General features: G+C 34.2%; 1 protein-coding gene and 1 long non-coding RNA gene across 2 annotated transcripts in view; one reads left to right on the forward strand and one right to left on the reverse strand.

The window, feature by feature from the left end:
• LOC149796501 (uncharacterized) overlaps positions 1-7,469 on the forward strand; it is a 74,765-nt gene extending 67,296 nt beyond the window's left edge. The window contains exon 9 of the mRNA XM_089960234.1: positions 7,341-7,469. The gene's annotated coding sequence lies outside the window, so the exon portion shown is untranslated. The remainder of the gene's footprint in view (positions 1-7,340) is intronic.
• Positions 1,282-10,447, reverse strand: LOC149796503 (uncharacterized). The gene is made up of 3 exons (XR_016421438.1): positions 10,338-10,447; positions 2,260-2,491; positions 1,282-1,533 (listed from the first exon to the last, which is right to left on the reverse strand). It is a non-coding gene; the product is annotated as an uncharacterized LOC149796503 (long non-coding RNA).
• Positions 10,448-13,115: the final 2,668 nt, after the last annotated feature.

The following is a 13,115-nucleotide window of genomic DNA, read 5'->3' on the forward strand; positions in this document are numbered from 1 at the left end:
GTAAAGCTGATATTTAAATCTGTTATCATGGTGGCAAGTATAATATCATGTGTCATGCAGAAACCCCATCACATAAACACATGTTAAATTGACAACAAATATGCCATCACTGAAATCCATGTTTGCAGAATTGGCATCAAATGTGGATGAAGTTATGTATGCCAAGATACTATTTGACAACTTTTAACAGAACGTTATCTCCTGGTATCCAATCATTTTTCAGATTTACTCCAAATAATGTTCCCCGACTAAAAAAATTGCATAAAAGGTCTCATGTGAATGGACATAAACTACTGACATAGTGACTATTTTATTATTCATAAGAAATCATAATCTTAATAATGATAATTTATTATATAAGGCTACTGTTGTGAGTGACCATCTGCAGAATAAGACCAGCAGCCACAATTTTTAGGCAAAAATAAGCATTCAATACTACTTTGAATGACCACGTTGCATAAATTTGTATTGTATAAACACCACTGACATTGTTTTAATTATTTGTAAATGTGAATGTAAACCAGTATAAAGTAGATGTCACAAACTGGTATTGTAATCCATATTGCTTGGGATGATGAGATCTTTGTCTTCATCTATAATACTAGTTAGTGATAATTGTTTTCTGGATTTTATTGATATTATTAATGAGTGGTGATAACGATGATAATGATGACGACTAAAGTATCAGCACATTGGGTGATGTTATAATGTATGCAATTGTGGAGAATCTTACTGACATTAAGACATTTAAACATACACAGTCAAAGAGTATAATTGCTGTTCATTTCTGGTTTGCATACTGTAAATTATGTATCAATCTACATGACTTTCAGTACGAAATCAAACACCCATATCATAGGCATACTACAGTCATATTCTAGAGCTAAAATACAGATGCTGTTTGGTTTCTGTATGAGAATCAAGCATAGTGCTAGCATATCTCAGGCATAATACATTGGTGAGAGCAGACTGAGAGTACAGGCATAAATCATACCAAAGTACAGGTATATGTTACAGACATAAACAATACTAAAGACACATAAGCAATACCAAAGTACACACATATAAAACAAGCATACATCATACTATGTACAGGCATATGTTACAAACATAAAATTTGGTTTAAACCAAACCATTAGTACATGCATATTTTACACATTTCAAATGCAAACATAATTTTATATATATATATATATATATATATATATATATATATATATATATATATATATATACCCGGCAAATTTACTCATGAAGCAATGAACACAGACAAAATAGATGAATAGTGTAATTGATTTTAATAACTTCATAACATATAAATGTATTTGCTGGCAGAATCTTTAATTCATAGCAATTGAACCACTAATATTCCTTGTCTGCTGACGAAAATTACACTTTATTGCAATTCTGCACTCTTCAAGTTTTGTCAAAATTTTCTTCTTGAATAGCTCACATTTTCAGTGATTGCATCATTTAAATTTGTCATCGAAGGGTTTGGTACTCCACATTTAACACACCATGCATTCACATATTCTGAAATAAAGATACATGTGATAAGAAAGTGAAATTAATTCATTTAATGAAGAAAGGAGAAATATTAATTTTTAATTCATGGATATTGCTTAGTATACAGTATGAAAATTGAAGTTTTTGTTGTTGTTTGGTTTAACAAGATTTTAAACATGATATTTGCTATATCATGCCACAAAAATGGAAGCTAAGTACCAAACCTGGGACCCTTGAATTACAAATTTGACACTCTACCAACCAAGCTACCATGGCTCTCTTTTCAGAATTAAGTCATTTTTCTTTACATTAATTCTGGCAAAATTTTTCAATTAAAAAGTTCATTTTGGTTTGGTGCTTTATCAGCACAGCAACATTTTCAAGGCTATATTGTGCTGAAGGATTGGATATTAACTTGTCCAAGGACATATCACTGTACCAAATTCAGGCTGATCTAGTAGAGTGAATTAAACCCCGTCATGAGTCCAGCACCTTAACCTATAAGCCACTGTGCTTCAAAAAAGAAGGAAACTAATCAATGAAATAATTTTTTACTATGAATATTATTAACAAATGAAGAGAAAATTTATTTTGCTGAAATATGTTTAATATATTACATATATTTCCTGCCAAATATCATTCCCAACATATAAAATTATTTTAATAAAAACAAAAGCAATTTTTAGAAAACAGAACTTGAAAAGAAACTTTTCAATATTGTGGATAAAGATGGTCATCAGTTATGTATCTCACCTTGACATGCTGATGTGCATATTTTGCCTAAGGGAAACCTTAGAGATCCTGCTTTAGACTTGAGCAAAACTTCACCACATAAAAGGTCTATTTCCTTGTCAGTAAAGACTAGAGGTAGCAGCTTTCTCATGAGGGCATACCCTAAATGGATGGCTTTCTTGGCATTGTTCTTTGCATGCTTCAATTTGATGCTGTCCACCATGCCATCATAAGAACCAAGGAGTTTTGTTTTCTGGAGAAATGTAGAATTGTATGAAAATACATAGAACAAAATTTCAGAAATAATTGATAATTTTAAAAAAATATGTTGCTTTGTTTTACAGCCTGTCAGATGTATGTTAGAGATAATATAATTTAGGTGACAAGTACTATCAAGATATTTACATTAAAAAAATATTCAAGCAGTCTTTACTAAATAAAATAAAATGTTAGAAAGAGGTCATAGTGACTAAGGATTTTGTGTTATGAATCTTTCATTCCATAAAGTTAAGAGGATTAGAACTTGTTGGTTACATTTAAGAGTTATTAATAAAATTTGTAAAAGTTCATGATAGGGCCTTGTTTTGCACTGCTTTATAAATATTCCAAGATGCCTCTGCAGTGCAGTTCCTTCAGAAAATAGGTGCAGTAATTAAGAATATGTACATGATTGGGTTGATTTTAGCTGTATTATGGATTTAATTAATAGATTTTGTTTTAAAAAATGCTTTTAAATAGATAAAAGGGGTGTGATTAACCCATTAACTTTTTTTCTCTTCGGATATGAAGTTTTATCACTGTTCTGTTGTATTACCGTCTGTGAAAGGTTATCATTTTGCGAATCACTGCATAATGTGAGACAAGGCTGGAAAACTGGCTAATGAGTCAGTGGAGCATTTCTTAGCTGGCCTTACTGGTTTTTGATGGTGTCACCTTTTCTTTCTTCTCCTTTAGTTCATATCTGTCTGTATGATTTAGGTACCATCCAATGAAATAGATTACAGCAACTTGTACAATAATGTAACCAGGACAAAAGATTTTGCTATTTACCTATTTGGCAAAAGCACTGCATTATTTAGTTCAGCATTGAAAAATCCCTTCACAAAATCTGGGAAACAACTGTTAAGTGTTATTCATGACTATCTTAATTTTAAAGAGAGCCCACATTTCAGTTTTACTGTCAATTTTGAAATGGCTACAACATAAATGATTGGTACTTTGAATCTTTAAACACAAATAAGAAATAAATATACTCACATGATACCTTAAGACCTTTGAAATAGAATGACTGCCAATTTGAAAGTGAATTTTTTTTATATGTAATGACCTCTGAACAATTGCTGATTTTGATATATGTAAAGAAAAAATAGTCTCTAAGAAAACAGAAATTAGATTAAGAAGCTTTGATTGTAATTTGCTAATCTCTTCAACCTGTTGTCGATAACTGACAACATTGCATCAGGAACTCAGCAGTTGGTGGGCAGTGGCTGTAAATAATAACGAATCTGTAAAATTATTGTTTCAATGATTATGTATCATTAAAGCAAGATTCCAGAGCCTTAAATTGATATATTAAATCATAAAGAAAAACAGCTCTACTGCAATATAAAGCAGTTACCAAACTGCAGTCCACATAAACCGACAGAATGCAACAGTTTTAATTTTCTCACCAACATAACAACTCCATGATTTTAAGTTTTTCTAGGGTTTTATGATTAGGTGCTGCACATGTCTTGGTACTGCTTGCAATGAAATTTCCTGAATTAATGAAATAAATTGTGATGGTTCTCTCTTAAAAATGGAGCAGACTTGAAAACAAGGCTGCCATGGTAGTTATGTGTGTACCAAGGCTGCCAAGGCTGCCATGGTAGTTATGTGTGTACATACCTTAAATATGTTGTGTGCATATTCGGAGGGTCATAAACCAGTTTTCAGACTGTAAACAAGGAAAATAATTGCTACTTAGGTCCCAATACTGAATTAGGTCTCTGCTGCAGAAAACCACATTTCATCTTGTGTAATTTTATTATTTTATTTCTTTTTTCGAAAGCACACTTTGTGAAGCATAATTCTTTATAAAGTGCTGGCAAAATTGGATGGATCTCTCTCCAAAAAAATTTATATACATTTTAAAGTTTTTATTTTGCTATGAAAAGTCCAAGTTGTTTGTGAGAAACACACACATAAGAAAATCCAACTCAGAACAAATTTAACATAGTTAACATATGTCTGATAGGAATCAAAGTCCAAATTTCTCTCTTGATAACTCACATGAGAAATTAGAACTGCCTTATTTTCAAACATAGATGTTTGGAAAAGAATGTTCTCTAAGCTCTACTTGCTTATGTGAACATTCAGATTCTCATGTGAAAATTTGGTGAGTTTTTCTTTGCTGCACAACAAATTGCATATGAGCTTGCAAAAACTACCCTATCTGCATACATTTCTAACAAGGTTCTCATGTGCAGATTTTTCTGTTAAAGGAATATAACAAAATGTAATGGTTTCAATACATTTTTGCAATCAGTTGTCTTTGTAAGTCATTAAATTGATAGATGCTTATATTTTTCACAAATGGTGCCAAATTTGATAATATTTGCCCTTGCTTATTCACATGAAGGGCCTAGTGAATTAAAATACTTTTTTTTAAATACTCATTTAAAAGCAGAGACCTTTCTATTATGTCACACAATTTAGAATCACAGCTTTAAGCAAATAATGGAAAGGAATGAAAGAACCAGTGATCACTTAAGTTTTAATTGTTTAGATTTGATTTTATACACCAAGACACTAGCTATGAAAGAGTGTAATTTACTGAGACTTTTTCAATAGACTGATATAACACAAAGTTCTGATATACGCCTCTTATTTTCTTTCAAAGTCCTATTTATGTCTAGCTCATTTACAGCATGCCGATTTTCAAAGTTCAAAAGTACATCTCATCTACCACTCTGCATTTTTCAAAGTACCAATATATGCCTTAACAAGTGAATTCCATTTTGCTAAGATGCAAAATACGTCTTTTCTTGCCCATTATGTCAGCATTGTTTTTGAAAAACACCTGTAATTTTCAAAAGTCTTTGACAGAGGATGCCCATATTTGTTCTTATACACCTTTAAATATGTTTTATGCCTTTAAATAGAGCGTATTATATCACTTATACTCCTCCTTAATGTGCCTATACTTTTCATAGCTGATAGTTAACATAGAACAGAGTTTCCAGTATCTGAATTGATTGTTGTATCTAAATGATTCCAGGTCATTTAGGTGACATGTACTTTGTAATGGACATTATTATCTAGTATAAGAGTACGTTATGTAAAATTTGCTGCACTGGCTTCAGTGCTAGATGTAACTTTGTCTCTCCTGTATATTAATAAATTAGGTGTCACAGATAGTCTACAGAGGTAATTTCAAATGTGTATTTGGCCAGTGGGAAATATAGTGTCTGACATTGACTTAATTCAAAAGTGGTAAATTAGACGTATGCAGATCATAAAATCATGTTCCTTCAGCATCAATTTAAGTACAATGGTTGTGACCTAAATGTTTGAGTTGATGAGTGTTAATATTTCAACACTTTTTTTGTTTTTATTTGTAGCCCACCAGGGCAATGGCCAAGTCAGCTATTGGTATGGCCCTGTATCCATTGTTTGTCATACATTCATCAGTCATCTCTTGTTCATGAACATTCTAGAGGCTTTATTAGTGACCAGATTGAAGTCAGATTTGCAATGTAAGCTTATATAATCAGGTCCTTTGACGAGTGACATCCATGCATATTTCTGAAGCGATCTTGCATCTGATTGATCTTATCAATGCCCTTGATTTCTGATAAGATTTTGTATACAAATTTATTCATCATGGTATCAGACAGGTTCAGAGCTAGCTGTTACACTAGCAATATCCACACATATTAATGAAGTGATCTTGCATCTGATTGTTTGAACTTGCGAGCACTCTGTAGGTCTGTGTTTTATCAGAATTTGATCCGACTTGGTATGTAAGCTTATATTATCAAAACTTCATTTGAATTCAATGAGTGACACCCTTGCTTATAAATTATTTGATGTTGCATCTGACTGGTTGAGCTTGTGAACATTCTGGAGTTCATATTTATATTTAGATTTTGAACAGATTTTATATGTAAGCTTACTTAAGACATAATGATCTTGGTTGAGTTCTGGTAAGAATAACCTCCATGCATATTAATGTGATGATATCATCAGATTAGCTGAGATTGTGAACACTTTTGAGGACATATTTCTTTGATATTATTTGCTATGTAACCATATATGATCAGGATCCCAGAAGAGATAGATTATAGGTGAGATTACTGATTATAGGCTTTTCTTTTCCTTCTGTTATTCAATATATTGTATGCATTTTCATTCATAAGCTGACATATTAATGAATCTTGACCACAGTGGTGACCTAAGTGGTTAGAGGGTCCACCTCTGGTGTGGGAGGTCACAGGTTCAAACCCGGGCTGAGTCACACTAAAGGCATATAAAAATGGTACTAGCAGCTGCCTCACTTGACGCTCAGCATTAAGAGGTTAGTGTTAGGACTGGTCAGCCTGGTGTCAGAATAATGTGACTGGTTGGGTCATGATTGTATGTGTCAGTGGCATAATGCCCCAGTGATAGACATCACTATAAATTAATACACTGCAGATATCATGGAGATATGGCAGAAAAATTGTTAAAGCTACATTAAAAATCCAAATCACACACACACACACACATATTTATTGATCAAATGAAGGATATCAGGGTCACTTAAGCCTGTTGTTTCAAATTTTTTAAACATGTTCAGTCCATGTGTTATATCCAGAATCATGAAATAATGAAGGGTGCTACAGTGAAGGTGAGCTTTATTTAAAACTTAATGTGTTGGATTATTTTGCATCTACTCTATACAATGCAAGTTTGATAAGAATTTTTAGTTTTTCCATCCTCTCAATTTATCAGCTTCTTTGTATTTGATTAAATTGTTGCCAAAATTATTCTTAAGAGTATGATTTGTTTTCACTTTGCCAATGATGAGGACTGTTTTGATTATCTGTTCAATTCTTAAAAAAGTTTGTTTTGTTATTTAGATTTAGGTGCATATGAACCTCAGAGAGATATCATACCTGAGAGTTTTGAAGTTGTGAGTGACCCTCAGGTGATTAAAATGAACCTGCTTCTTCAGTACAGTAGCCTATTGGAAGAAATTGAACCAATACATATAAAGAAGATATTCGTTGACAGAAGAATTCTCTCAGAAAGTTTCTTCCAGGAGCTGAAAAATTTACGAAGGAGAGAGCGGGTATGTCTATTCTTGAATAAAATATTGGATACCAGAAGTGATCAGGCACTAATAGCTCTAGTGGATGCTTTGAAAGGCAGTGGAGATGAGGCTTTTGCAGCAAAACTTTGTTATGTTGGGACAAGGACACCACTTCTGGGGGACACAGGTAGTTATACCTTTAAGTATGATGCTTGTAATACTGTTAGTGTTATGTTTCGATACATGTCTTTTGCTTGCAGCGGACTTGTCTAAGAGACAGATATATGATAACCAATATCATTTTTCTGACCTTGCTTATTCACACTGTTGAGTGCAAGAATATTAGTTAATGTTACTTTTTTGTATGACTCTTTCTTCTGTTAATGCACCTCTTGATAGTAATTATTGATTTCTGAGACAGATTCATTGTAAAGTATTGATACACGTATAAGTTGAGTCACTAATTTCTGAATTTATTGTGTCAGAATGACTAAATATTTGGCAACCACAAACTGATAGTTGGAAAAGGATCTGTTTTTATTAGTTCCACTAGTCATGGGATCATGTCTGTTGTCCATCATCTGTCTATTATCACAAGTTTCTTATGACTACTCATTCCAAACTAACTGAAGGATTGCCATCAACTCATTTGATGGTCTTGTTGGTCCTAACTGAAAATGGTGCCTCTAAGGTGTCCAGTTGATGGCAGCCATAGCAAATTCAAAATCTTGATAAAATCCCCCCTTCTGAATAAATGATGAGATATTCATTAAAAGACTTCTTGTAATGTTTGTTTTTTCTAACTGAAAATGGTGCCATTCTGATGTTCAATATGGCCACCAGGGTAGACATCACAATAATATTGTTGTCACTACTCCTCCTGAACAGAAAGTTATATTGACATTGAGTTTTAATCAGAAGACTTCTCATGATGTCCACTTGATTATTTTTGTTGTTGCTACTTTTCCTAATCAGAAAGTCATATTGACCTGAGATTTCCTCCATAAGACTTCCTATGATGTCTTGTTGGCCCTAAACGAAAATGTTGCTAATCATATCCAGTATCTTGCAAATCATATTGTTCCTTCCCATGAACAAAGAGTAACATTGCATGGGATTTTCACCAGCAGACTTCCTATGATGTGTAGTTGGTCCTAACTGATATGATTACTGCTTGTAAATATAGCTGCCGTAGTGGTCATCTTGAAAATCTTATCACTACTCCTCCTGAATGGATGGTTGTATGAACATAGGGGTTTAACTAATATGACGTCTAGTTGGTTGTAAAAGAATATGGTGCTTTTCTAAATTCTAATACGGCCAGAACAATGGCAGTCTTGAAATTTTGCGATAATGATTACTTCAGAGATTCTGCCATGGTGTGCAAGATATGAATCATGCACAATTTGTATAAATTTGTGTACTTGGAGAGCAGTGATGCAAGACAACTGCAAATCAGTTCAGAGTTGCACATACATAAAACTCGTGTCCCGGTAGAGGTCTCAAAGTGGCATGTGTCTTTATTCAGGTAGGCAGCTGTTTATACAACTGTGTACTTCAGCTTGATATATCTTGCAAATTAGTGTAAGGTCACTCAGATAAAAATGTACTTTGTGCAGTATACAATTTTTTATTTAACTGTTAACTCTAAAGTGATTGTGGCAACACACCCAGGTAGAGGCATCGTAAGGCTTGTCAGGACATCTTTCTGTTTTAAGGTAGGTATTCTGGGTTCTTTGGCTAATGACATGAATGGTTTTTAAACAAAATTTGATTGGCAAAATTTGATTGGCAGATTGGACCCTGGAAAAAGAATTCTTTCATAGTTTTAGCCTCACATTCATCATGGAAGTTTTACAAGTGCATGTTTGAAATGTGGGCTACCCAGAAAACCCTAAATAGCTGACTCCTAATATGGGTCATCTTCAGATGGTGATTTCATTTGGCAAATACTCGCCTGTGATAGTGATAATTACAAAAGTTTTTTAAAGTTTTGAAGTATATCAGGTTATTGGAGCTGGAAAAGTGTTAGTAGAAATTAAAGTGAACGTGAAAAGAAACAACAAAAGTCTGATATGTTTTGAAATTAAATGTAGAAAAGACAGAATACCAAGCCTAAATAGTATAAAAGCAAATTAAAAATTGAGTGCAATTTTCATTTCTTTTCTCAGACAGTTCAGTACTGAGGGATCTTGTGTTACAAAACTATCTAGCACTGTTAGGGTTAAGCTTCAATTAATATGTACAAATCTTAAAGGAAATTAATAAGCATGATAGTCGTTTTATGAAAGTACCTGTCTGTATAAGCAGACTGTGACAATGATTGACTTGATACAGCATTATGTAACAGATAAGAAATCTTAGCTGACATAGTAGTCACCAAATTATTTATTCAAATGAGCTGATATTAGTAAGAAAATCTTATTTTGGAGCAGATATATCCATGAGAATACACATGAGCTGTGAGAATGTGTACGCGATTTGATGCCAGTTCCTCTGGCTTAGGTCACAGCTATTTATTAACATGTTTACAGCATGACATTTCTCATTCACTGCACCATCATAACATGCATTGTTGTTAATGGCATGAGCTATCAGTACTTCATGCAACTATAAACGATGGTTTTTGAAGGTATTTCTTACATATAACTGTTATGGTTCAGTGTCCAATGTTAATTCACAAATAAGTAGACTTATTTTGGCAGATATGATTTGAACATTCATTCATGCAGAGCACATATTGTGTATTACCACTATGATGTGTTGTCCATAAGACGTATTTTTAACTTATCCGATATTTTTATCACATGGCCTGTCTACTTACATCTTAGATGTTTGATGCCTTTTATATTTAGCATTTTTTATGTAGTCGTTTGTGTGAAAATCTGCAGGGTTAATTCTCATGTTGTTTTGTCTTCATTCTTTATATGTTTGTGTCAGCCTCAGCATAGAATGGTGGTTGATTTTGATTGGTCAAATACTTTTTCTTGCATGATGATTGCAGGTGCTAAATTCTGATTGGTTAATAATAATAATATAAAACAAGGTCAGTATTCATGACCTTTGTTCAATGTACATGGCTTAATGGTTGCACATGTCAAAAATGTAAGATCAGTTATGTGACCATTGCTACTCCCCATGTTTTTGTTAAAGGCACAAAGTACAAATTTGATATGCTATTGTTCAACCAACATTGAAATCAGATGTGGATGATGGTATAAACACAAATATTAATTTACTAATTTCCTTGCACAAAATAACACTAGCAGAGTTTTTTTTTTGTGTTTAGTAAAATACTTGTTTTGGACTCCTCTTTAGGGAATTTCAGTTTATGGTAATGTCTAGCACTGGGGCATCATGCCACAAACATGTAGCATGATGTCCCACCAGTCACAATATCCTCACGCCAGGCCAACCAGTCCTAAAATTGTTCTTCCAGGTGTCAGAATAATATTACTGGGTGGGACATGATGCTACATGTCTGTGGCATGATGCCCCAGTGCTAGACATCACTATAAAATGCCACACTGCAGATATTGTAGTGATATGACTGCAAAATTGTTAAAGCTACATTAACAACCCAAATCACAGACACACACAATAGAATTTGATGTTTATGTCTGCATCTAACAACTCTGTATTCATTGCACCTTTGATTTAACCATGATTATAAATTCATAAAGTTTCATTGATACTTTATTCCTTTTGTACAATTCACAATTTTTTTGGTGAAATTCATATTAAAGAACTTTGTATTCTGCTTCTGAGCAAAACTTTGCACTAAGATGGTAAATCATAGAAGCAGTGAACCAGACATGTTTGTTGCACCCAAACCAGAAACTGTTAACTGTTTATGTACCTGCAGAATCCACAGCTGATGTGGTCAGCATTTGCATCTTACTAGCAATGCTTGTTTTTGTTTGTGTGCTTGTTTGTTTTGTTGTTTGTGTGCGTTTGTGTTGTTTTCTTTTGGGGGGTGGGGATTGCGGTCAATTGTGCATGCATGTTTAACACCACATCTGCATTTTGCGCTCACAGCCTAAATAGTACTGTCAATTCTATGTCTAGAGTAGCCATATTGGTACTTTGGTCATAGGTCACCTGACTTGCACAAGTAGAGCCAGACAAAGATATGCCTGGTTTAATTATAATGGCCAAATTAAACTAACCTGTCTGAGTTGGCAGACATGCTTGTTTCCCCTTTGAAATTATAGTGGAAGACATGCCAAAATCATAGGTGACATTTTCTTTTTGGTTAAGGCAGTTTTTGGAGTACTTCAATCATTAAAGCCGATCCCCTCTGGGATCTACATTGAGTGATTTGCATCCTCAGTTTGTTTGGCTTATCTGTTCTGTTATTAAATACTCAGAGGTCTCACTAGGATTTTAAAACTAGGTGTTCAGGACTCTCATTTTTGTAAAAATATGAGTCCCACCAGCAAAGGTTGCAGTCCCCTCCCAGAAAACTATGCAAATTATATGAACTATTGGTTGCCATTGAGTTTAATTTCTACATTCTTTATTATAAACACTGACATAGCTCTTGTTTGTCCATCAGAGTGAGTCTCCAAGGAAGGTTTTATTCAAAGCACTAAGCTAGGCATCACACACTTTCTTACACTTGGCTAATGTCCCATCCAAACTATTAGTCCTAGCAACTTTAGCACTATCCTGAATCTCGTTACAATCTTTGTCAGTCAGCATGTCATGATTTCAAGGTCACGTGCACTGCTTATACCGCTACACTCAGAAATGAACACAATAGTGAAAGCTAAAGCTGTTTATTTGAGGTACCGTTATCAATGACCACATGTACATCTCTGGGTCATTCTGCCTCTGAATTCAAGCACTGTAAATATCAGTACATTTTCCCACCCAGCTGCCAGTCCAAGCCTTTAATCTTGCCACCCAGGTATTGCAGCATGTTCTTTTGATGTACATGGGGGATGGGAGCTTTCAGCCACTAAATTCTGTCATTGTAAATATCAGCACAGCTAATTGATCAACACTTTTCCTATACAGCATGTGGCTCAAGCATGACTGGCAAGCCTCTAAACTTTGCCTTTACCTATTAAATGTGTACAGAGGACTCCCACCTAATTGATTTTCTGTGTCCCCAATAAAAAATTGGCATCCAGATACATGTGATCAAGTGTTTCCAAGATCTCTGATACAGTTACCTTTTTTTGACACCTCTTTTTGTTTATTGCACCCTTAGAATAAGACCATACCCTTAGAATATGATAGTATATTCTCAAGTGAATCAAAAACTGATAAGATTTATCCTTACTGAATCAGTCACCTGTGCACAAGGGGTTACATGACAATTACAGCCATAAAGGTGAGTTTCCCAACTTGTTCAAGCTGCCTAAGCTAGCTATGCATATACTGCTTCAGAAGCAGACAACACAGAATACTACTCCTTCACATATATGGAAAAGATTTACCAGAACTTGGGGTGGGGGGTGGCAGAGTGGTCTAAAGTGCTGTCCTTTACCGATCACTGCAACCTCACCACTGTCCATGTGGGTTCAAGTCTTGGGCTCGGCCAATGTGGGTATATGAGAAAGCTTGCCAGTAGGTTCCTGTGGGTTGGTGGGTC

Source organism: Sinohyriopsis cumingii, chromosome 6 (genome assembly GCF_028554795.1).
Source record: "Sinohyriopsis cumingii isolate HCF-2022 chromosome 6, ASM2855479v2, whole genome shotgun sequence".
Taxonomy (NCBI): domain Eukaryota; kingdom Metazoa; phylum Mollusca; class Bivalvia; order Unionida; family Unionidae; genus Sinohyriopsis; species Sinohyriopsis cumingii.